This window comes from Cherax quadricarinatus, unplaced genomic scaffold (assembly GCF_038502225.1).
Source record: "Cherax quadricarinatus isolate ZL_2023a unplaced genomic scaffold, ASM3850222v1 Contig1174, whole genome shotgun sequence".
Lineage (NCBI taxonomy): Eukaryota > Metazoa > Arthropoda > Malacostraca > Decapoda > Parastacidae > Cherax > Cherax quadricarinatus.
Window position 1 is genome coordinate 53,783 of NW_027196200.1, and position 23,118 is coordinate 76,900.

Below are 23,118 nucleotides of genomic sequence, written 5' to 3' on the forward strand. Positions count from 1 at the left end.
GTAATCCCCCTTATGAACATTGAAATGGTATAAAATACCGACAGATTGTTAGGTAAGACACATATGCAACAGTTAGGTATCTTTATTTCGAAACGTTTCGCCTACACAGTAGGCTTCTTCAGTCGAGTACAGAAAAGTTGATAGAAGCAGAAGATACTTGAAGACGATGTAATCAGTCCATCACCCTTAAAGTTTTGAGGTGGTCAGTCCCTCAGTCTGGAGAAGAGCACTGTTCCGTTGTCTGAAACAATATGAAGTTGAAGTGACAGAATGGGGCCTTATATGGTGCCAGGAGGTGAGACGTAGGTTGCTTTGGGAGGGCAGGTCCCTCTCAAACCCAGCCGTTCACACTAGTAGAAGTTGTCGAAGTTGATGGTCTGTACCAAGATACCCTTGTGTTGCAGTGTCTGACAGAATGAACATTGAAATGGTATAAAATACCGACAGATTTCAATGTTCATTCTGTCAGACACTGCAACACAAGGGTATCTTGGTACAGACCATCAACTTCGACAACTTCTACTAGTGTGAACGGCTGGGTTTGAGAGGGACCTGCCCTCCCAAAGCAACCTACGTCTCACCTCCTGGCACCATATAAGGCCCCATTCTGTCACTTCAACTTCATATTGTTTCAGACAACGGAACAATGCTCTTCTCCAGACTGAGGGACTGACCACCTCAAAACTTTAAGGGTGATGGACTGATTACATCGTCTTCAAGTATCTTCTGCTTCTATCAACTTTTCTGTACTCGACTGAAGAAGCCTACTGTGTAGGCGAAACGTTTCGAAATAAAGATACCTAACTGTTGCATATGTGTCTTACCTAACAATCTGTCGGTATTTTATACCATTTCAATGTTCATTCTGTCAGACACTGCAACACAAGGGTATCTTGGTACAGACCATCAACTTCAACAACTTCTACTAGTGTGAACGGCTGGGTTTGAGAGGGACCTGCCCTCCCAAAGCAACCTACGTCTCACCTCCTGGCACCATATAAGGCCCCATTCTGTCACTTCAACTTCATATTGTTTCAGACAACGGAACAATGCTCTTCTCCAGACTGAGGGACTGACCACCTCAAAACTTTAAGGGTGATGGACTGATTATATCGTCTTCAAGTATCTTCTGCTTCTATCAACTTTTCTGTACTCGACTGAAGAAGCCTACTGTGTAGGCGAAACGTTTCGAAATAAAGATACCTAACTGTTGCATATGTGTCTTACCTAACAATCTGTCGGTATTTTATACCATTTCAATGTTCATTCTGTCAGACACTGCAACACAAGGGTATCTTGGTACAGACCATCAACTTCGACAACTTCTACTAGTGTGAACGGCTGGGTTTGAGAGGGACCTGCCCTCCCAAAGCAACCTACGTCTCACCTCCTGGCACCATATAAGGCCCCATTCTGTCACTTCAACTTCATATTGTTTCAGACAACGGAACAATGCTCTTCTCCAGACTGAGGGACTGACCACCTCAAAACTTTAAGGGTGATGGACTGATTACATCGTCTTCAAGTATCTTCTGCTTCTATCAACTTTTCTGTACTCGACTGAAGAAGCCTACTGTGTAGGCGAAACGTTTCAAAATAAAGATACCTAACTGTTGCATATGTGTCTTACCTAACAATCCCCCTTATGTGTGCTGGGAGGCAGTTGAACAGTCTCGGGCCCCTGACACTTATTGTATGGTCTCTTAACGTGCTAGTGACACCCCTGCTTTTCATTGGGGGGATGGTGCATCGTCTGCCAAGTCTTTTGCTTTCGTAGTGAGTGATTTTCGTGTGCAAGTTCGGTACTAGTCCCTCTAGGATTTTCCAGGTGTATATAATCATGTATCTCTCCCTCCTGCATTCCAGGGAATACAGGTTTAGGAACCTCAAGCGCTCCCAATAATTGAGGTGTTTTATCTCCGTTATGCGCGCCGTGAAAGTTCTCTGTACATTTTCTAGGTCGGCAATTTCACCTGCCTTGAAAGGTGCTGTTAGTGTGCAGCAATATTCCAGCCTAGATAGAACAAGTGACCTGAAGAGTGTGGGTGTTATCCTGGGACACTGACCTAATTTTCTTGAAATACTCAGCATACATAGATGAGGGAATAAATAGCGACATAAGCAAATTTGCTGATGACACCAAAATAGGCCACCCAATTCATTCTAATGAGGACACTAGAGCACTCCAGGATGATTTGAATAGACTGATGCAATGGTCGGAGAAGTGGCAGATGCAGTTTAACCCTTTGACTGTCGCAACCCCCAATCCTGAGGTGTCTCCTGGTGTCGCAAAAGTTAAAAAAAAAAAAATTATTTTTTCTTATGAAATGATCGAGAATCTTTTCCCGATTGTAATGACATAAAAAAAAACGTAATTTGATGGAAAACTGACGGAATTATGCTCTCGCAAAGTTAGCGACCTCGGCGCTATTTACAAATCGGCGATTTCACCCACTTTGAGCACTATTTTCGGCTAATTCCATTGTTCCAATCGACCAAACTCGTAGCTATTTCTTTAGAAGTCTATTTTTTCTATCGATTGAGTACAAGAAACTGCCCATTTACCGATTTCAACTACCTAATAATGTGGTCAGAAATTTGCAATTTGGCCAATTTCACGAAAACTAAAAAATATGACAATTTCAAAATAAGGTCCAGAATGAACAATGCAGACATTCCTGGCTCTAAAATACCATTTTCTTTGCTCATCAGTCATGTCTCCAGGCCTCTCTGATATTACTCTTGCTTTCTATTTTGAATTTTTATTCAAACAAAAAATAGAAGACTTACTATTATGCAGACTACTGCAATACTGTAATAATTGTATAAATAACATCAACCCATTCATGACTGCATATTAGAATGGCTAGTTGGACATTTATTGGACAATGGCATCATTTGTTTACTTTTGAACATTGGCAAAAATCAAACATTTCCCCTACTTTGAGCTCCATTTCTAGGTTCTTTTTATAGTAAAATCAACCAAAATCACCTCTATTTCTATAATATGTTTCCCATTCTATCAAATGAGACCAAGAAAACGAGAATACAACCATAAATACTATACGAAAATAGACCACAAAGCTGGCATTTTAATTAAAAAAAAAAACGGTCGGAGTTTTTTTTTCTCATTATGCACTGCGTGCTCCAGGATTTTTTTTATATGGTGCACACTGACCACACAGACCCATTCTCTCACATGTGGGCCTACCAGCTTTCTCCTGCTTGATTTGAAGCCGCTAGAATTTATGAGTATATATATGTCAAACACGGTACCTCGTAAGACGTATATATACGGCCGCGACAGTCAAAGGGTTAATATTGACAAATGCAAAGTTCTAAATGTTGGACAGTTAAATAACCATGCCACATATAAAATAATAATGTAGATCTTAATACTACTGATTGTGAAAAGGATTTAGGAGTTCTGGTTAGCAGTAACCTAAAACCAAGACAACAGTGCATTAGTGCTCACAATAAAGCTAACAGAATTCTTGGCTTCATATCTAAAAGTATAAATAATAGAAGTCCTCAGGTTGTTCTTCAACTCTATATATCCTTGGTTAGGCCTCATTTAGACTATGCTGCTCAGTTCTGGTCACTGTATTACAGAATGGATATAAATGCTCTGGAAAACGTACAGAGGAGGATGACAAAGATGATCCCATGTATCAGAAATCTTCCCTATGAGGATAGACTGAGGGCCCTGAATCTGCACTCTCTCGAAAGGCGTAGAATTAGGAGGGATATGATCGAGGTGTATAAATGGAAAACAGGAATAAATAAAGGGGATGTAAATAACGTGCTGAAAATTTCCAGCCAAGACGGGACTCGCAGCAATGGTTTCAAGTTGGGAAAATTCAGATTCAGGAAGGATATAGGAAAGCACTGGTTTGGTAATAGAGTTGTGGATGTGTGGAACAAACTCCCAAGTACAGTTATTGAGGCTAAAACCTTGTGTAGTTTTAAAAATAGGTTAGATAAATACATGAGTGGGTGTGAGTTGGACCTGACTAGTTTGTGCTGCTGGGTCTGGTGCAGTGCTCCATCCTTGAGTGGAGGTGACCAGACTGAGTGAGTCATTGGGATAATCTGAGGGGTGGGTCATTGGTCTAATCCGGGTGAGGGGACATGGACCTGCTCCACATGGGTCAGTAGGCCTGGTGCAGTGTTCCTTCTTTCTTATGTTCTTATGTTCTTATAACAAGTGGCTTTCTATACAGTAGTATGTAACTGATGTCAGCTAGGCCTGTATACCTTGTACATGTATGTGTAGTAAATAAAGATATTACGTATTATTATTATTATTATATTATTTTCTCAGTTGTTTGTTGGGTTATCTTATTCAAACTTGGGCAATGTATGATGGAAAGATACTTCTTCACGTAGACCAAAAATGAAAGAAATCAGACCATAAATAGCGGAGTTCACTTCTCAGCCATTAGCAGCCACTTAGCGGTATATTTTTTGTATGTTTTTATGGTTATACAGTGGTCCCTCATTTTTCATAATTAATCCGTTCCTGGAGCCGTTACTATAAACGAAATTTACGATTTACGAATCAAATTTCCCCATAAGAAATAATGTAAATACAATTAATCCATTCCTGACACCCAGAAGTATTAAAACAAAAAATTTTTTTACATGAAATATAGATGTAGTACATAAACAATACAATGGGAAATGATGAATGAAACATTGACAGCATAACACTTACCTTTATTGGAGATTCTTCTTAGTGTATGGGAGACTGGAGGAAAAGAGAGAGTGGATTGTTTATAGTTTGGAAGGGGAATCCCCTTCCATCAACACCTCAGGTACCATTTGCTTTTCTGGGGTTGCTTCTCTTCTCTGTTTCTTAATGCCACTAGGACCACCTTGAGAGTCACTGGAGTCCTGTCTCGCAAAATAACTGTGGACAGAGCTCTGTTTCTGGCATCTCTTTAACACTTCCCTAAAATGGCCCAAGACTTTGTCACTGTACATGTTGCCAACTTGGCTTGCAACAACCTTGTTAGGGTGATGTTTCTCCATAAAGCTTTCAATCTTACCCCACACAGTAAAAATCTCTTTAATTTCTGAAGAAGGCACCTTCTTCCATCTCTCTTCCTCCTCCTCTGCAGCAAGATTCTGAGCTGCGATGTGTTGCTCTTCCTGCTGAAGCTCTTGCAGCTCCTCAGTGGTGAGCTCTTCATTGTGGTCTTCCACCAATTCTTCCACATCCTCCAAACTCACATCCAACCCCATGGAACTCCCCAGTGCCACAATTGATTTTACAACAGACATAGGCTCATTAGGGTCAGTCCCAAATCCTTCAAAATCCCTCTTGTCGACACAATCTGGCCACAATTTTCTCCAGGCAGAGTTCAAAGTCCTGGTAGTCACTCCCTCCCAAGCCATACCTATAAGGGTTATGCAATGGAGGATGCTGAAGTGTTCTCTCCAAAATTCCCTTAGGGTCAAGTGAGTGTCTGTGGTCACAGTCAAGCACCTGTGAAACATTGCTTTTGTGTAGAGTTTTTTAAAGTTTGCAATAACCTGCTGGTCCATGGGTTGGAGGAGAGGAGTGGTATTCGGGGGCAAGAACTTTACTGTGATGAACCCAAACTCCTCGAAAATTAGGTCATCCAAGTTTGGAGGATGAGCAGGTGCATTGTCCATTACTAGCAGGCACTTGAGATCCAATTTCTTTTCCAGGAGATACTCCTTCACACTAGGGCCAAACACTTCATTGAACCACTCTACAAAAATTTCCCTCGTGACCCATGCCTTACTATTAGATTTCCAAAACACACACAATTTACTCTTCATAACATTGTTTTTCCTGAACACTCCAGGATTTTCAGAATGGTACACTAGTAATGGCTTCACTTTGAAATCCCCACTAGCATTAGCACAGAACATTAGCATCAGCCTGTCTTTCATAGGCTTGTGTCCTGGCATTGCCTTTTCCTCTTGTGTAATGAAGGTCCTCTTTGGCATTTTCTTCCAAAAGAGGCCTGTTTTGTCACAATTGAACACTTGTTCAGGTTTCAGTCCTTCAGCCTCTATGTACTCCTGGAATTCATGCACATATTTTTCAGCCGCCTTGTGGTCCGAACTGGCAGCCTCATCATGCCTTACCACACTGTGTATGCCAGTATGGTTCTTAAATCTCTCAAACCAGCCTTTGCTGGCCTTAAATTCACTCACATCACCACTATTTGCAGGCAATTTCTTTACCAAATCTTCATGCAACTGCCTAGTCTTTTCACAAATAATCAAAGTCATAAGAGTATCTCCTGCTAATTGTTTCTCATTTATCCACACCAATAATAACTTCTCAACCTCTTCCAGTACTGGTGATCTCATTTTTGTCAGCACAGTTACTCCCTTTGCAACAACAGCGTCCTTTATTTCCTTTTCCTTGGCCACTATGGAACATAAGGTTGTGTAGGGTTTCTTATACATCCTGGATAGTTCGGCCACACTTGTACCACTTTCATATTGTTCAATGATGGTTTTCTTAAATTCAATCATATTTCTCACCTTCTTTACCACAGGCTTGGCACTAGGAGCTTTCTTTGGAGCCATGGTAGCTTATTTAGCACTTGCAAGCACTAAAATGAGGGGATCTTCGCTCACTGGTAAACAATGCCAGACTGGCTGCCGCCCCGGCTCACGCCATGGGTACGCGTCCCGGATGAACTACGACTTGCGAGTCAACCTATGAAAAGTGAGTCCATGTTTATACGAAAATACCCCTATGATTGGCGAAATTTACGATTGCCGGGAACTACGAAAAGCGGGGTACCACTGTACGTATTCTCATTTTTTCGGTCTCATTTGATAGAATGAAAGATATACTACAGAAATAGATATGATTTTGATTGCTTTCATGACGAAAAGTACCTCAAAATTACGCTCACAGTAGCGAAAATGTTCTATTCTTTAGTGAATCTCAAGAGTAAACAAATGACATCACCGTCCAATACCTGTCCGCCTGCCAGTCCAAATTCCAATACGAAGTCTGGGTTGTCATTATTTTTACAATTAATACAATAATGCAGTAGTCTGCATAACAGTAAATCTTCTATTTTTTTTTGTGAATAAAAATTCCAAATGGTAAGCAAGAGTAATATAAGAGGGGCCTGTAGCCGTGACTAATGAAGAGAAAATGTTATTTTAGTGCCAGGAATGTCTGCACTGTTTATTCTGGATCCTATTTTGAAATTGGCATCTGTTGAAATTTGTGTGAAATTGGCCAAATTGCCAATTTCTGACCACTTTATTGGGTAGTTGAAATAAGTGAATGGGCGGTTTCTTGTATTGTACTCAGTTGACAGACTAGAAGTAAATAAGTGTATTAAGGTATACACAAATACAGTTACATAGATTATCATACATAGCAGTGTATGTATAGAGAACCTAGGATAACCCAGAAAAGTCAGACAAAGTGATTTATTTCCAGTACCTGGCTTGGGCTTGCCATATATGATTTTTGGTAATTTTTTTTTTCTTGGTTGTTTATTGGGCTATCTCATTGTAACTTGGGCAATGTATGATGGAAAGATGCTTCTTAACGTACAACAAAAATAAAAAAAGACGGACGATAAATAAGGGAGTTCACTTTTCAGCCATTAGCCGCCTCTTTGCAGTATATTTTCGTATGGTTTTTATGGTTGTATTCTCATTTTTTTGGACTCATTTGATAGAGTGGAAGATATATTACAGAAATAGACATGATTTTGATTGCTTTCATGACGAAAAGCACCTTGAAATTGAGCTTAAAGTAGCGGAAATGTTCGATTTTTGCCAATGTTCAATGAACTTTGTGTAAGTCAAGTTGGTTAATTTTATTAAGTGTATTCTAACCTAACCACTCTGTAATCCGGCAAACTCAGTAATCCGGCACACTACAGGTCCCAATGATGCCGGATTTGTGATGGAGGACCTGTACCTAATATTAGTATCAGAACAAAGATTGGATATGAAATCACAAGAACTACTACAAATTGTAATTATCAGAACATAAAAATGGACTTCCCCAAAGACACAATACATTCCATAAGAGGCATAAGGTCGACAGGGTCAGCCTCAAACCCTTCAAAATCTTTGTTGAGGACACATTCTGGCCACAATTTTCTCCAAGCAGAGTTCAAAGTCCTGGAAGTCACTTCCTGTCAAGCCCTACCTATAAGGCTTATGCAATTCTATCGTGTTTCTCAATTTCTTTACCAAAGGGCTGGCACTAGGAACTTTCTTTGGTGCCATGGTGTCTTATTTCATAGTCACAATCAATAAACAAGCACAAAAATTGCGAAATGTTTTGGATGAATGCTCGCTCAAGCAGTGACAAAACCAGACTGACGGTGTTCCCCAGGTGAGTGGTTGCATATGATACGTGCAATTCCCAGGATAAGGTCCAAAATTCAAAGCAAAATTTTGCACAAAAAAAAGTGTGAAATCTGAAAAGTACGATATCTGTTGTGTGCGAAATCTGGGGTTACACTGTATCTCGGTAAGTACTGACCCTAAATTTTTTTTTTTATTCTATCACATGTAGAAAAATGCCCTCTTGAATTCCCCTAGCATTACTATAAAACATGAGAGTTAGCCTGTCTTTCATAGGCTTGTGTCCTGGCAGTGCCTTTTCCTCCTTCATGATGTAGGTCCTCTGACATCTTCCAAAAGAGGCCTGTTTAGTCACAATTGAACACTTGTTGGGGGAGGAATCCTTCAGCCTCTACGTAATCATTGAATTCATGCACGAATTCTTCAGCTGCACGTTTGTCTGAAATTGTAGCCTCACCATGCTTTCAACACTGTGTATGCCACTATGCTTCTTGAATCTGTCGAACCAGCCTCTGCTGGCCTTAAATTCACTAACAGCAGCACTCATTCCAGGCATTTTCTTTATGAGATCCACATGTAATTGCCTTGCCTTTTCGCAAATGACAGACTCCACAACTCTACCTCCCACTAATTGTTTTCCGTTGATCCACACCAACAACTTCTCCACACCTTCGACTACTTGTGATATAAATTTCGTTAGCATATTCACCCCTTTCGCAACTTTAGCTTCCTTGATTTCTACTTTCTTTGCCAGGATGGAAATGATCGTTGATTTCGACTTCCCATTCATCCTATTCATCGTATTTTTCTACACTCTTTTCTTTAATTCCGTTGTGTCTCTCAATTTCCTTACCAAAGGGCTAGCACTAGGAACTTTCTTTGGGCCCATGATGGTTTATTTTGCAGTCACAATCAACAAACAAGCACAAAAATTGCGAAATGTTTCGGATGAATGCTCACTCAAGCAGTGACAGAGCCAGACTGACGGTGTTCCCCAGGCAGGCGGACACGTATGATACATGTGATTCCCGGGACACGGTCCAAAATTCGAAGCAAAATTTTGCACAAAAAAGTGTCTGAAATCGGATAAGTCTGATCTCCGGTGCGTGCGAAATCCAGGGTTCCACTGTATATATAAAACATGAAATAACTTTAAAACACTTAAAATTTGGAAAGTTTCCAGACATAACGGAGAGACACAGTGCTCACAGAGCTCACGGAAAACGTAAACAAACCTGGTGATGCGTGGTGACTGTATTAGAAAGTCAGGTGGGAGGAGCCGTATAGTGAGTTTTGGTCATAATTTGAAATGTCCATAATAGCGGAATGCTGTACGGCAAAACACCATAAAGCAGGGCCCTACTGTACTTGATTTAGACATACAGTGGACCCCCGCATAACGATTACCTCCGAATGCGACCAATTATGTAAGTGTATTTATGTAAGTGCGTTTGTACGTGTATGTTTGGGGGTCTGAAATGGACTAATCTACTTCACAATATTCCTTATGGGAATAAATTCAGTCAGTACTGGCACCTGAACATACTTATGGAGTGAAAAAATATCATTAACCGGGGGTCCACTGTATTCAATTATATTTCTTTTCAGCAATATATTACGACGTAGGCTTTAGTTAAATATTTAACACCTAAAATACTTAGATACTACATTAGAAGTTCACTACTAAAGTCTTATTAGAATTTATCCAATATGTATTCAATACACGTATACACAAATCGTCTGAGTTAAGAGTGAATGTTTGTGTACTAACTGTTGCTGATGCTTATGAAGTAATTAAAATGAATGTGCTATTATTGTAATGAATAATAATAATGCACAGTAATGTGAATGTAAGATGAAAGAAGTTAAGGGTACATATAGATAGATACTAAGATGATGTCAACTTTAAGATATGAAGTACTGACAATTACCTTCAAGTATTTATTACAGTGAGGCACTCTTCCTTAAGCTCACTCCTCGCATTATATATCCACAAAAGTTCTGCCACATAATGAACAGTACACTGGGCAGTGGCACTACAAGTGTAATTCTTCTGTTCCAAGGATGAACTGTAAATGGAAAGAATGAGAGATTAATTTAAGTTCATACAAAACTTTTGCTACAAGCACTTGCATATTTCGAAGTGAAGCAGGAAGTTTCCTGTACAATACATATAAGACAACAACCCATCCTTCTCAAGCCAACCTCAATTTCTTACATAAAGAATTAAGTAAATTTCTTGATGCAGAATATATTGTTTAGGTTAGGTCAGGTAAAGTCTGGTTAGATTAGGTCAGGTAAAGTCTGGTTAGATTAGGTCAGGTAAAGTCTGGTTAGATTAGGTCAGGCAAATTCTGGTTAGGTTAGGTCAGGCAAATTCTGGTTAGGTTAGGTCAGGTAAAGTCTGGTTAGATTAGGTCAGGCAAATTCTGGTTAGGTTAGGTCAGGTAGAGTTTGGTTAGGTTAGATCAGGCAAATTCTGGTTAGGTTAGGACAGGCAAATTCTGGTTAGGTTAGGTTAGGGCAGGTAAAGTCTTGTTAGGTTAGGTTATATTGTCATATATTAGCAAAAATTAACCAATTGTATCATACCATAATGCCAATGAATGCAATAAAACATAAAAGCAATAACTTATGAAGTAGAAAAAATGAAGGCCTACTCAACAGTGTCAAATAATTATGTTTGCACTACTGTCAACATTCTTCATGGGGAAGTGGAAAAGAATTCTTCCTCCATAAGCCATGCATGTCATTAGACTAAAATGCCGGGAGCAAGGGGCTAGTAACCCTTTCTCCTGTATAAATTACTGAATTAAAAAGAAAAACTTTCATTTTTCTTCTTAGGTCACCTTGCCTTGGTGAGATACAGCTGGTTCGTTGAAAAAAAAAAATAGTTGATGTCCGCCTGGAGTCTTGAAGTGTCTGCATGGAAGACACTGTCATGCAAATTCGGGTGTCATCTGCAAAGGAAGACACGGTGCTGTAGCTTACATCCATGTCTATGAGGATGAGGAACAGGATGGGAGTGAGTACTGTGCTTTATGGAAGATTCCAAGACTGCAAGAATCCAGGCGGACATCAACCAAATCTATAAATGGGCCGCAGAAAAAATATGAAGATCAATGATGAGAAATTTCAATTATTCTGATATGGAAAACATGAGGAAATTAAAACCATATCAGAGTATAAAACAAATTCGAACCACACAATAGAACGAAAAATTAATGTAAAAAATCTGGGAGTGATAATGTCTGAGGATCTCACCCTCAAAGACCACAACATTGTATCAATCACATCTGCTAGAAAAATGACAGGATGAATAATGAGAACCTTCAAAACTAGGGATGCCAAGTCCATGATGACACTCTTCAGATCTCTTGTTCTATCTAGGCTGGAATATTGCTGCGTACTAACAGCACCTTTCAAGGCAGGTGAAACTGCTGACCTAGAAAATGTACAGACAACCTTCACGGCACATAACTGTAATAAAACACCTCAATTACTGGGAACGTTTGAAGTTCCTCAACCTGTACTCCCTAGAATGCAGGTGGGTGAAATACATGATTATATACACTTTAGAAAATCCTAGAGGAATTAGTATCAAACTTGCACACGAAAATCACTCTCTATTAAAGCAAAAGACTCGGTAGACGATGCAACATCCCACTCAATGAAAAGCAGGGGTGCCACAAGCACGATATGAGACAACACAATAAGTGTGAGGGGGCCCTAAACTGTTCAGCTGCCTTCCAGCATACATAAGGGGGATTACCAAAAGACCTCTGGCTGTCTTCAAATCTATAAATGGGTGCTGGACAGGCACCTACAGTCAGTACCTGACCAGCCGAGCTGTGGTTCGTACATCGGGTTGTGTGCGGCCAACAGTAACAGCCTGGTTGATCAGGCCCTGATCCACCATGAGGCCTGGTCACAGACTGGCCGTAGGGGCATTGACCCCCGAAAACCCTCTCCAGGTACACTCCAGGTATCACACATCCAACATTCTGAGCCAAAATGAAATACTGACAGATGTTGTTTAGGAGGAGAGTCTCAAGACAGACAGGCAGGCAGGCACAAACTTAACCCTTTCACTGTCTGTTCCATAATATTATGGCTTGCAAGCCAGTGTCGGTCCCGTAATATGCCAAAATTCTGGTGGCTTGCAATCTTATGGGAAATATTGCTTCAATTTTTGTACAATTCGGTTTTCGTCAGACTTTTTCAAATGGATTAATCATGAAAACCAGGCTTTCCATTGTACGAAGATCAACAATAAATGCGGATGGAGAAAAATATGGCCACTGGTTTTTCACCAGTGGAAAGTCAAGTTCAGGACTGTTAATCTGGCAAGGAGAGTGCCTGATGAGGGGCTTGAAGATATGCAACCAGATGATATCATTGAACTCTTGGTAGATGGTGATGAAGAACCATCATCTCTTATACTAACTCATGCTCTCTCCCATACTCACTCTCTCACCCACCCATAATCACATCTTAGCTCATACCCATCATCTCTCTTAACCACCCTCCCTCACACTTTCCTTTTTTCATTACCATCCCTCTTTTACACCCACCCAGCCTCACAAATACAGTGGACCCCCGGTTAACGATTTTAATCCGTGCAAGAGGGCTCATCGTTATGCGAAATAATCGTTATGCGAATGAATTTTCCCCATAAGAAATAATGGAAATAAAATTAATCCGTGCAAGACGCCCAAAAGTATGAAAAAAATTTTTTTTTACCACATGAAATGTTAATTTTAATACACACAAACTGAAAAAGGCATGCACAATTAAATGACACTTACTTTTATTGAAGATCTGGTGATGATTGATGGGATGGGAGGAGGGGAGAGCATTATCTTCTTACTGTTTAGAAGGGGAATCCCCTTCCATTACGACTTGAGGTAGCAAGTCCTTTTCCGGGGTTACTTCCCTTCTTCTTTTAATGCCACTAGGACCAGCTTGAGAGTCACTGGACCTCTGTCGCACAACAAATCTGTCCATAGAGCTCTGTACCTCCCGTTCCTTTACGATTTGTCTAAAATGGGCCACAACATTGTCATTGAAATAGTCACCAGCACGGCTTGCAACAGCTGTGTCAGGGTGATTTTCATCTATAAAGGTTTGCAGTTCAACCCACTGTGCACACATTTCCTTAATCTTTGAAGTAGGCACAATGGATTCCACAACTGGCATAGGCTTCTCAGGGTTAGCCCCAAACCCTTCAAAATCTTTCTTAATTTCCATACTAATTCTCACCCTTTTTACCACAGGGTTGGCACTAGAAGCTTTCTTGGGGCCCATGGTCACTTATTTTCCAGAAACAGCACCGAAAACACTGTAATAATACGAAATATTCCGAGTGTATGCTTGGATGTTACCGCGGAGGCTGGCTGGTAAACAATGGGACGGCCGGCACATGTGAGGGCACATTGGACGCGTCTCGGACGAAAATCGGTAAGCGGGTTTTTAATCGGTATGCGCGGCAAAAATTTTGCGATAAAAGTAATCGTTATGCGGAAAAATCGCTATGTGATGCCATCGTTATGCGGGGGTCCACTGTACTCACCCTCTTACTCATATTCACTTTCTTTTTCTCACAGCCTCACTCTACTGGTTTACATTTTATAGTGCTATTTGTGTCCAGTAGTGCCTCCAGAACCAACCTTCACGAAAAGTATATTTCATAATTCGGAAACAATCGAGAATCAGCAATAATGAACACCCCCCCCTTCCTTGTTCGTCCATTAATTAGAGGATGCTTGTGGGTTGCTTGGCAGCATCCTCAGCTCATGCACCAAAGGCCCAGGATCGATCCCTGGCATGGGTGAAATATTGGACATGTTTCCTTACACCTGTTGTCCCTGTTCACCTAGCAGTGAACAGGGTAAGATAAGATTGTGTTTGGATTTTTAACCGTGAAGGTTAGCTACCCAGGATAACCAAATAAAGTCAGTATGTTATCAAAGACTGTGTGTCTCACCTTATTCAAAAATGCAACACATCTAATGGGCCACAACATCTGGAATTCATTTCACAAACCAGCAAAAGGTCTCCTTGTTACCAATCAATTTTCAGCTATAATTAACAATCACCTCATCTCCCTAGCTTAACTACACCAACAATATGCTACACCAAACAAAACCAACTCATCTAACTAAATAATAAATATAAATAAATATCTTTATTTACTACAAGAACATGTACAAGGAATACAGACCATAGCTGACATCAATGACATACTACTATATATAGAAAGCCCCTTGTTATGCTGAGTATTTCGGGCAAATTAGACCAGTTTTGTCCCAGGATGCGACCCACACCAGTCCACTAACACCCAGGTACCCATTTTACTGATGGGTGAACATAGACAACCGGTGTAAGGAAACACACCCAATGTTTCTTTCTACCCTCGTTGGGAATCGAACGTGGACCCTCGCTGTGTGAAGCGAGAGCTTCAGCCACCATTTCTCTCCACCATCTTCTAAAACCGTTCTATAGCCTGAATAAGTTTAAAGTATTAACACATACTTAAATTTGTAGTATTTTTGTTGCCTCTCTTCTTGTAAAAATGCAGACTGTACCACTCACAACCTCTGTATAGTATGTAAGCATTACAGCCTCTCCTCAGCGACTTACTTGTTTACCAATGCCTTGGACTTACGACGGGCTCTCTGATCAGTATTTATACCTAAATAATATATATTAGAGCTGATTGCCTCTATTCTGTTTATTTCATTATACAGTACACTACTGTATAAACATTTAAAAACATACCTAAAATTTTATAAATGGTGGAAAGGTAACACTAAAACAATATCAAAGATGGTTGACACCAACCACCATTATAGTATGCTCCTCACTTAGTGACGAATTTGTTTAATGACGTGGTCTTAGGAACGGAACTCTGTCGTTAAGTGAGGAGAGGCTGTACTATCAGTCTGCCAGACGTGCACTTATGTAAGTGGCTTTCCTGCACTTAACAATATTGTAATACAATAAACTACATTTTTATACTGCAAAAATAAATAAAATGTTTGTTTGTTGTGGTTCTATAATCTCATGCCCCAGTGTGTGATAAGATAAGATTTTATTCGGATTTTTAACCCCGGAGGGTTAGCCACCCAGGATAACCCAAGAAAGTCAGTGCGTCATTGAGGATTGTCTAACTTATTTCCATTGGGGTCCTCAATCTTGTCCCCCAGGATACGACCCACTCCAGTCGACTAACACCCAGGTACCTATTTGCTGCTAGGTGAACAGGACAATAGTGTAAGGAAACGTGTCGAAATGTTTCCACCCGCCGGGAATCAAACCCGGGCCCTCCGTGTGTGAAGCGGGAGCTTTAGCCACCAGGCCACCAGGACAGGTACTAGCACAAAGGTACCTACTTACTGCAAAGTGAACAATGACAGCAGGTGTAAGGAAACATGCCCGATGTTTCCACCCATGCTGGGTATTGAACCATGGACACTCATTGTGTCAGCTGAATGTGCTACCAACCCAGCCACGGTACAACTGTAGTGTGTCTCATCATCTGGTCTTCAGAACCTATGTCACCTGGTACTGGACCCGTCAACTGGTCTTGGACCTGTCACATGGCTCTGGACCTGTCACCTGGTCCTGAACCTGTGACACCTGGTTCTGGACCTGTGTCACCTGGTCCTGGACCTGTGTCACCTGGTCCTGGACCTGTGTCACCTGGTCCTGGACCTGTTACATGGTCCTGGACCTGTGTTACATGGTCCTGGACCTGTGTCACCTGGTCCTGTGTCATGTGGTCCTGGACCTGTGTTACATGGTCCTGGTCCTGTGGTCCTGGACCTGTGTTACATGGTCCTGGACCTGTGTTACATGGTCCTGGACCTGTGTTACATGGTCCTGGACCTGTCACCTGGTCCTGTGTCATGTGGTTCTGGACCTGTGTCACCTGGTCCTGGATCTGTCACTTGAACCTGTCACCTGGTCCTGGACCTGTGTCACCTGGTCCTGGAATTTTCCTTGGAGAGATTTCTGGGGCTCAACATCCCCGTGGCACCAGGCCTCGTGGTGGATCAGGGCCTGATCAACCAGGCTGTTACTGTTGGCAGCACACAATCCAACGTACGAACCACAGCACGGCTGGTCAGGTACTAATTTTAGGTGCCTGTCCAGTGCCTGCTTGAAGACAGTCAGGGGTCTATCGTTAATCCCCCTTATGTATGCTGGGAGGCAGTTGAACAGTCTTGGGCCCCTGACACTTATTGTGTTGTCTCTCAGTGTACTAGTGACACCCCTGCTTTTCATTGGGGGGATGTTGCATCATCTACCGAGTCTTTTGCTTCCATAGGGAGTGATTCTCAAGTGCAAGTTCGGTACTAGTCCCTCTGGGATTTTCCAGGTGTATATAATCATGTATCTCTCCCGCCTGCGTTCCAGGGAGTACAAGTTCAGGAACCTCAAGCGCTCCCAGTAATTGAGGTGTTTTATCTCCGTTATGCGCGCCGTGAAGGTTCTCCTTTAATACTAGTTATATTACCAACCTTGTTAAGATGTCAGTGCCAATATTAAGATGTCAGTGCCAATGCCAAGATGACAGTGCCCATATTAAGATGTCAGTGCCCATATTAAGATCTCTGTGCCCATATTAAGATGTCAGTGCCCATATTAAGATGTCAGTGCCCATATTAAGATGTCCGTGCCCATATTAAGATGAGAGTGCCCATATTAAGATGTCAGTGCCAATATTAAGATGTCAGTGCCAATATTAAGATGTCAGTGCCAATATTAAGATGTCAGTGCCAATATCAAGATGTCAGTGCCAATATTAAGATGTCAGTGCCAATATTAAGATGTCAGTGCCAATATTAAGATGTCAGTGCCAATATTAAGATGTCAGTGCCAATATTAAGATGTCAGTGCCAATATTAAGATGACAGCGCCAATATTAAGTTGTCAGTGCCAATATTAAGATGTCAGTGCTAATATCAAGATGACAGTGCCAATATTAAGATGAGTGTCAATATTAAGATGACAGCGCCAATATTAAGTTGTCAGCGCCAATATTAAGGTGTCCGTGCCAATATCAAGGTGTCAGCGCCAATATTAAAGTGTCAGCCCAATATTAAAGTGTCAGCGCTAATATTAACGTGTCAGCGCCAATAGGTGCCAGCATCAATATAAAAGTGTCAACGTCAATGTTAAAATGTCAGCGCCAATATTAGTGTCAGCGTCAATATTAAAGTGTTAGCATCAACATTAGCGTCAGCGTCAATATTAGTGTCAGCATTAATATTAATGTGTCAGCACCAATACTGAGGTGCCAGCGCCAATATCAAAGTGTCAGCGCCAATATTAAAGTGTCGAAGTGTCAGCGTCAATATTAAAGTGTCAGTGTCAATATTTGTGTCATTGCCAATATTTGTGTCAGCGCCAATATTAAGGTGTCAGCGTCCATATTAAGGTGTCAGCGCCAATATAAAGTGTCAGCGCCACTATTAAGGCGTCAGCACCAATATTAAGATGTCAGCGCCAATATTAAAGTATTAGCGCCAATATTAAAGTATTAGCGCCAATATTAAGGTGTCAGCGCCAATGTTAAAGTGTCAGTGCCAATATTAGCGTTAGCGCCAATATTAAAGTGTCAGCGTCAATATTAAGGTGTCAGCGCCAATATTAAGGTGTCAGCGCCAATATTAAGGTGTCAGCGCCAATATTAAGGTGTCAGCGCCAATATTAAGGTGTCAGCGCCAATATTAAAGTTTCAGCGCCAATATTAAGGTGTCAGCGCCAATATTAAGGTGTCAGCGCCAATATTAAAGTGTCAGCGCCAATATTAAGGTGTCAGCGCCAATATTAAGGTGTCAGCGCCAATATTAAGGTGTCAGCGCCAATATTAAGGTGTCAGCGTCAATATTAAGGTGTCAGCGCCAATATTAAGGTGTCAGCGTCAATATTAAGGTGTCAGCGCCAATATTAAGGTGTCAGCGTCAATATTAGTGTCAGCGCCAATATTAAGGTGTCAGCGCCAATATAAGTGTCAGCGTCAATATTAAGGTGTCAGCGCCAATATTAATGTGTTAGCGCCAATATTAAGGTGTCAGCGCCAATATAAGTGTCAGCGTCAATATTAAGGTGTCAGCGCCAATATTAAGGTGTCAGCGCCAATATAAGTGTCAGCGTCAATATTAAGGTGTCAGCGCCAATATTAAGGTGTCAGCGCCAATATTAAGGTGTCAGCGTCAATATTAAAGTGTCAGCGCCAATATTAAGGTGTCAGCGCCAATATAAGTGTCAGCGTCAATATTAAAGTGTCAGCGCCAATATTAAGGTGTCAGCGCCAATATAAGTGTCAGCGTCAATATTAAAGTGTCAGCGCCAATATTAAGGTATCAGCGCCAATATAAGTGTCAGCTGCACCATCACAACAACAACTGATGACGTCATCAGCGTCAGGGACACCGCCGGGTCAATGTTTATTTTTATTTGGCCAATAAATTTAAAAGTTTTTATTTATATTTGAGTAAATAACACACAAATAATTAATTTTTTATTGGTCTTGAGAGGAGATGTTATGGTAACGTTAATAGTGAATTATAAATATTAAGATAAGATTTTCTTCAGATTTTAAATCCAGGAGGGTTAGTAAGTAAGTAAGTAAGTAAGTAAGTTTATTCAGGTATACACAAATACAGTTACATAGAATTATCATACATAGCAGCATATGTGTAGAGAACCTGGGATAACCCAAAAAAGTCAGACAGAGTGACTTATTTCCATTGGGGTCCTTTTACCTTATTATTATAATATAAAGGTTATAATATTTTCCTATTATTCTACAATGAAGATAACATCTTATTATCACACTAAAAAGACTATCTGCGACACCAAGGTCATTAAGACTATCTACAATACGAGGGTCATTACAAGGAATAAGGTAAAAAATTTACACGTATGTTAGCTAAAAAATAGAAAATCATTCCCCTCCCTTTCTGTAGCTACATTCATCAGACACCTTTTGGCACTCTTCTTGAACTGGTTCATGCTATGACTGGCTTTGACATGTGCGGGTAGTCTGTTCCATTCCTTTATTGCTGTACAATAAAAGGTGTTTGAAGCCTGGCCACTGACTGTGGGTACTACAAAGTTGTGCTCTCTCCCCCTAGTTCTATGATTGCTTTGGTTCCCAACCTTGACAAAATTGACAGCAAGATATTCTGGACATTGCTTGTGAGCAATTTTATAAACATGATTTAGCTTCAGTTGTTTTACTCTGTCTTCAACATTCAGCATATCCAACTGCTGTAATTCATCCTGGCCTACATGTTCTCTTGGTCCCAGCCCCAGGATGAATCTTACGATTTTGTTCTGGGTGATTTGCAGTCTATCTTTCAATTTTTTTGTCAAGGCAGAGTACCAAGAAGAGCAAGCGTAATCCATATGGCATTGTATAAGGGCTAGACATAGAGTCCTGCGAGCCTCAGTAGGTAGACACTGTGCTTGTCTATACAGGAACTTCAGTCTGGCATTCGCTTTCTTTACTACACTGTTCCCTATCAATTCTCCTGACATGCATGGGTCAAAGGGGATTCCCAAATATTTTACTGATGAAACCAAAGTGATGGGCTCCCCATTACATTGAACATTAAAATTATTTACCCTTCTCAGTTTATGTTTCGTGCCAAAGAGAATGGCTTCAGTTTTCCCTAGGTGTAATGATAGTTTGTTGTCTACTAACCATTTGCTGCAGGACTCCAGTTCCAGTGTTAAAACATTAGCAATATCTTGTGGGTCTTTACCTGACACTAACAGAGCACTGTCATCTGCATACAGTAGGAGTTTGCACTTGACACTGATAGGCATATCATTGACATAACATAAGAATAATAAGGGACCCAGAATACTACCTTGGGGAACTCCACATGTTATCGGCAGGGGTTCTGATTCTGTTTTGTTGATTTTGACTATTTGTCTCCTGTTGCTAAGGTAGGACTTAAACCAGTCTACAGAACCTATACCGATAGTTTGAAGTTTATTACATAATATATTGTGGTTGACAGTATCGAAGGCCTTTTGCAGGTCTAAGGTTACCATGCCTATGAGGTTCCCCTTTGACATTTCAGTTCTCAGGTAATCCATCAGATTAATAAGGGAGGTGTCGGTTGAGTAGGATCTTCTAAAGCCCGATTGATAGCTATGGAGAATGTTGTTGTCATTAAGGTACTTAACTGGAGACTGGAGAATACACTAGAAGACTGGAGAATACACTAGACCTCATCTTCACTAACAATGATGATCTGATAAGAAATATCACCATATCAAAAACAATATACTCAGATCACAACATAATTGAGGTTCAGTCATGTATGCGCGGAGCCCCAGACCGACATAATGAGATTAGTCACGAGGGAGCATTCACCAAATTCAACTTCAATAACAAAAACATAAAGTGGGACCAAGTAAACCAAGTCCTAACCGATATAAGCTGGGAAGATATACTAAGCAACACAGACCCCAACTTATGCCTAGAACAGATTAACTCGGTAGCACTCGATGTATGCACAAGGCTTATTCCTCTAAGAAAAAGGAGGAGTAGATGTAAAACAGAAAGAGACAGGCGCTCCCTTTACAGGCGACGGAAAAGAATAACAGAGCGGCTAAAAGAGGTCAATATATCTGAAATGCGTAGGGAGACACTGGTCAGAGAAATAGCAAGCATCGAACTTAAGCTAAAAGAATCCTTTAGGAGTCAGGAATCGCGGGAAGAACTAAAAGCCATAAATGAAATCGAAAGAAACCCAAAGTATTTCTTCTCCTATGCCAAATCAAAATCGAGAACAACGTCCAGTATTGGGCCCCTACTTAAACAAGATGGGTCCTACACAGATGACAACAAGGAAATGAGTGAGCTACTCAAGTCCCAATATGACTCAGTTTTTAGCAAGCCGCTAACCAGACTGAGAGTCGAAGATCAAAATGAATTTTTTATGAGAGAGCCACAAAATTTGATTAACACAAGCCTATCCGATGTTATCCTGACGCCAAATGACTTCGAACAGGCGATAAATGACATGCCCATGCACTCTGCCCCAGGGCCAGACTCATGGAACTCTGTGTTCATCAAGAACTGCAAGAAGCCCCTATCACGAGCCTTTTCCATCCTATGGAGAGGGAGCATGGACACGGGGGTCGTCCCACAGTTACTAAAAACAACAGACATAGCCCCACTCCACAAAGGGGGCAGTAAAGCAACAGCAAAGAACTACAGATCAATAGCACTAACATCCCATATCATAAAAATCTTTGAAAGGGTCCTAAGAAGCAAGATCACCACGCATCTAGAAACCCATCAGTTACACAACCCAGGGCAACATGGGTTTAGAACAGGTCGCTCCTGTCTGTCTCAACTATTGGACCACTACGACAAGGTCCTAAATGCACTAGAAGACAAAAAGAATGCAGATGTAATATATACAGACTTTGCAAAAGCCTTCGACAAGTGTGACCATGGCGTAATAGCGCACAAAATGCGTGCTAAAGGAATAACAGGAAAAGTCGGTCGATGGATCTATAATTTCCTCACTAACAGAACACAGAGAGTAGTCGTCAACAGAGTAAAGTCCGAGGCAGCTACGGTGAAAAGCTCTGTTCCACAAGGCACAGTACTCGCTCCCATCTTGTTCCTCATCCTTATATCCGACATAGACAAGGATGTCAGCCACAGCACCGTGTCTTCCTTTGCAGATGACACCCGAATCTGCATGACAGTGTCTTCCATTGCAGACACTGCAAAGCTCCAGGCAGACATCAACCAAATCTTTCAGTGGGCTGCAGAAAACAATATGAAGTTCAACGATGAGAAATTTCAATTACTCAGATATGGTAAACATGAGGAAATTAAATCTTCATCAGAGTACAAAACAAATTCTGGCCACAAAATAGAGCGAAACACCAACGTCAAAGACCTGGGAGTGATCATGTCGGAGGATCTCACCTTCAAGGACCATAACATTGTATCAATCGCATCTGCTAGAAAAATGACAGGATGGATAATGAGAACCTTCAAAACTAGGGAGGCCAAGCCCATGATGACACTCTTCAGGTCACTTGTTCTATCTAGGCTGGAATATTGCTGCACACTAACAGCACCTTTCAAGGCAGGTGAAATTGCCGACCTAGAAAATGTACAGAGAACTTTCACGGCGCGCATAACGGAGATAAAACACCTCAATTATTGGGAGCGCTTGAGGTTCCTAAACCTGTATTCCCTGGAACGCAGGAGGGAGAGATACATGATTATATACACCTGGAAAATCCTAGAGGGACTAGTACCGAACTTGCACACGAAAATCACCCACTACGAAAGCAAAAGACTTGGCAGACGATGCACCATCCCCCCAATGAAAAGCAGGGGTGTCACTAGCACGTTAAGAGACCATACAATAAGTGTCAGGGGCCCGAGACTGTTCAACTGCCTCCCAGCACACATAAGGGGGATTACCAACAGACCCCTGGCAGTCTTCAAGCTGGCACTGGACAAGCACCTAAAGTCAGTTCCGGATCAGCCGGGCTGTGGCTCGTATGTTGGTTTGCGTGCAGCCAGCAGCAACAGCCTGGTTGATCAGGCTCTGATCCACCAGGAGGCCTGGTCACAGACCGGGCCGCGGGGGCGTTGACCCCCGGAACTCTCTCCAGGTAAACTCCAGGTAAACTACTTGAGAATACACCGCCCTCTCTAGAATTTTAGATATTATACTGAGTATACTAACAGGCCTATAGTTGCTTACATCAGACCTACTATTT

The 23,118-nt window shown here is 41.3% G+C and overlaps 1 protein-coding gene across 4 annotated transcripts in view; it reads right to left on the reverse strand.

Annotated features, from left to right (window-relative positions):
- Nucleotides 1-18,766, reverse strand: part of LOC128703654 (zinc finger protein 271-like) — a 42,682-nt gene extending 23,916 nt beyond the window's left edge. The window contains exons 1-3 of one of the 4 annotated variants that reach the window (XM_070080882.1): nucleotides 16,860-18,764; nucleotides 11,184-11,294; nucleotides 10,266-10,403 (exon numbers count right to left, since the gene is read on the reverse strand). The gene's annotated coding sequence lies outside the window, so the exon portion shown is untranslated. Of the gene's footprint in view, nucleotides 1-10,265; nucleotides 10,404-11,183; nucleotides 11,295-11,664; nucleotides 11,800-16,859 lie in introns of all 4 variants that reach the window. The other 3 variants (XM_053798406.2, XR_008409346.2, XM_053798405.2) reach the window with 3 other exon arrangements.
- Between the last annotated feature and the right edge of the window lie 4,352 nt (nucleotides 18,767-23,118).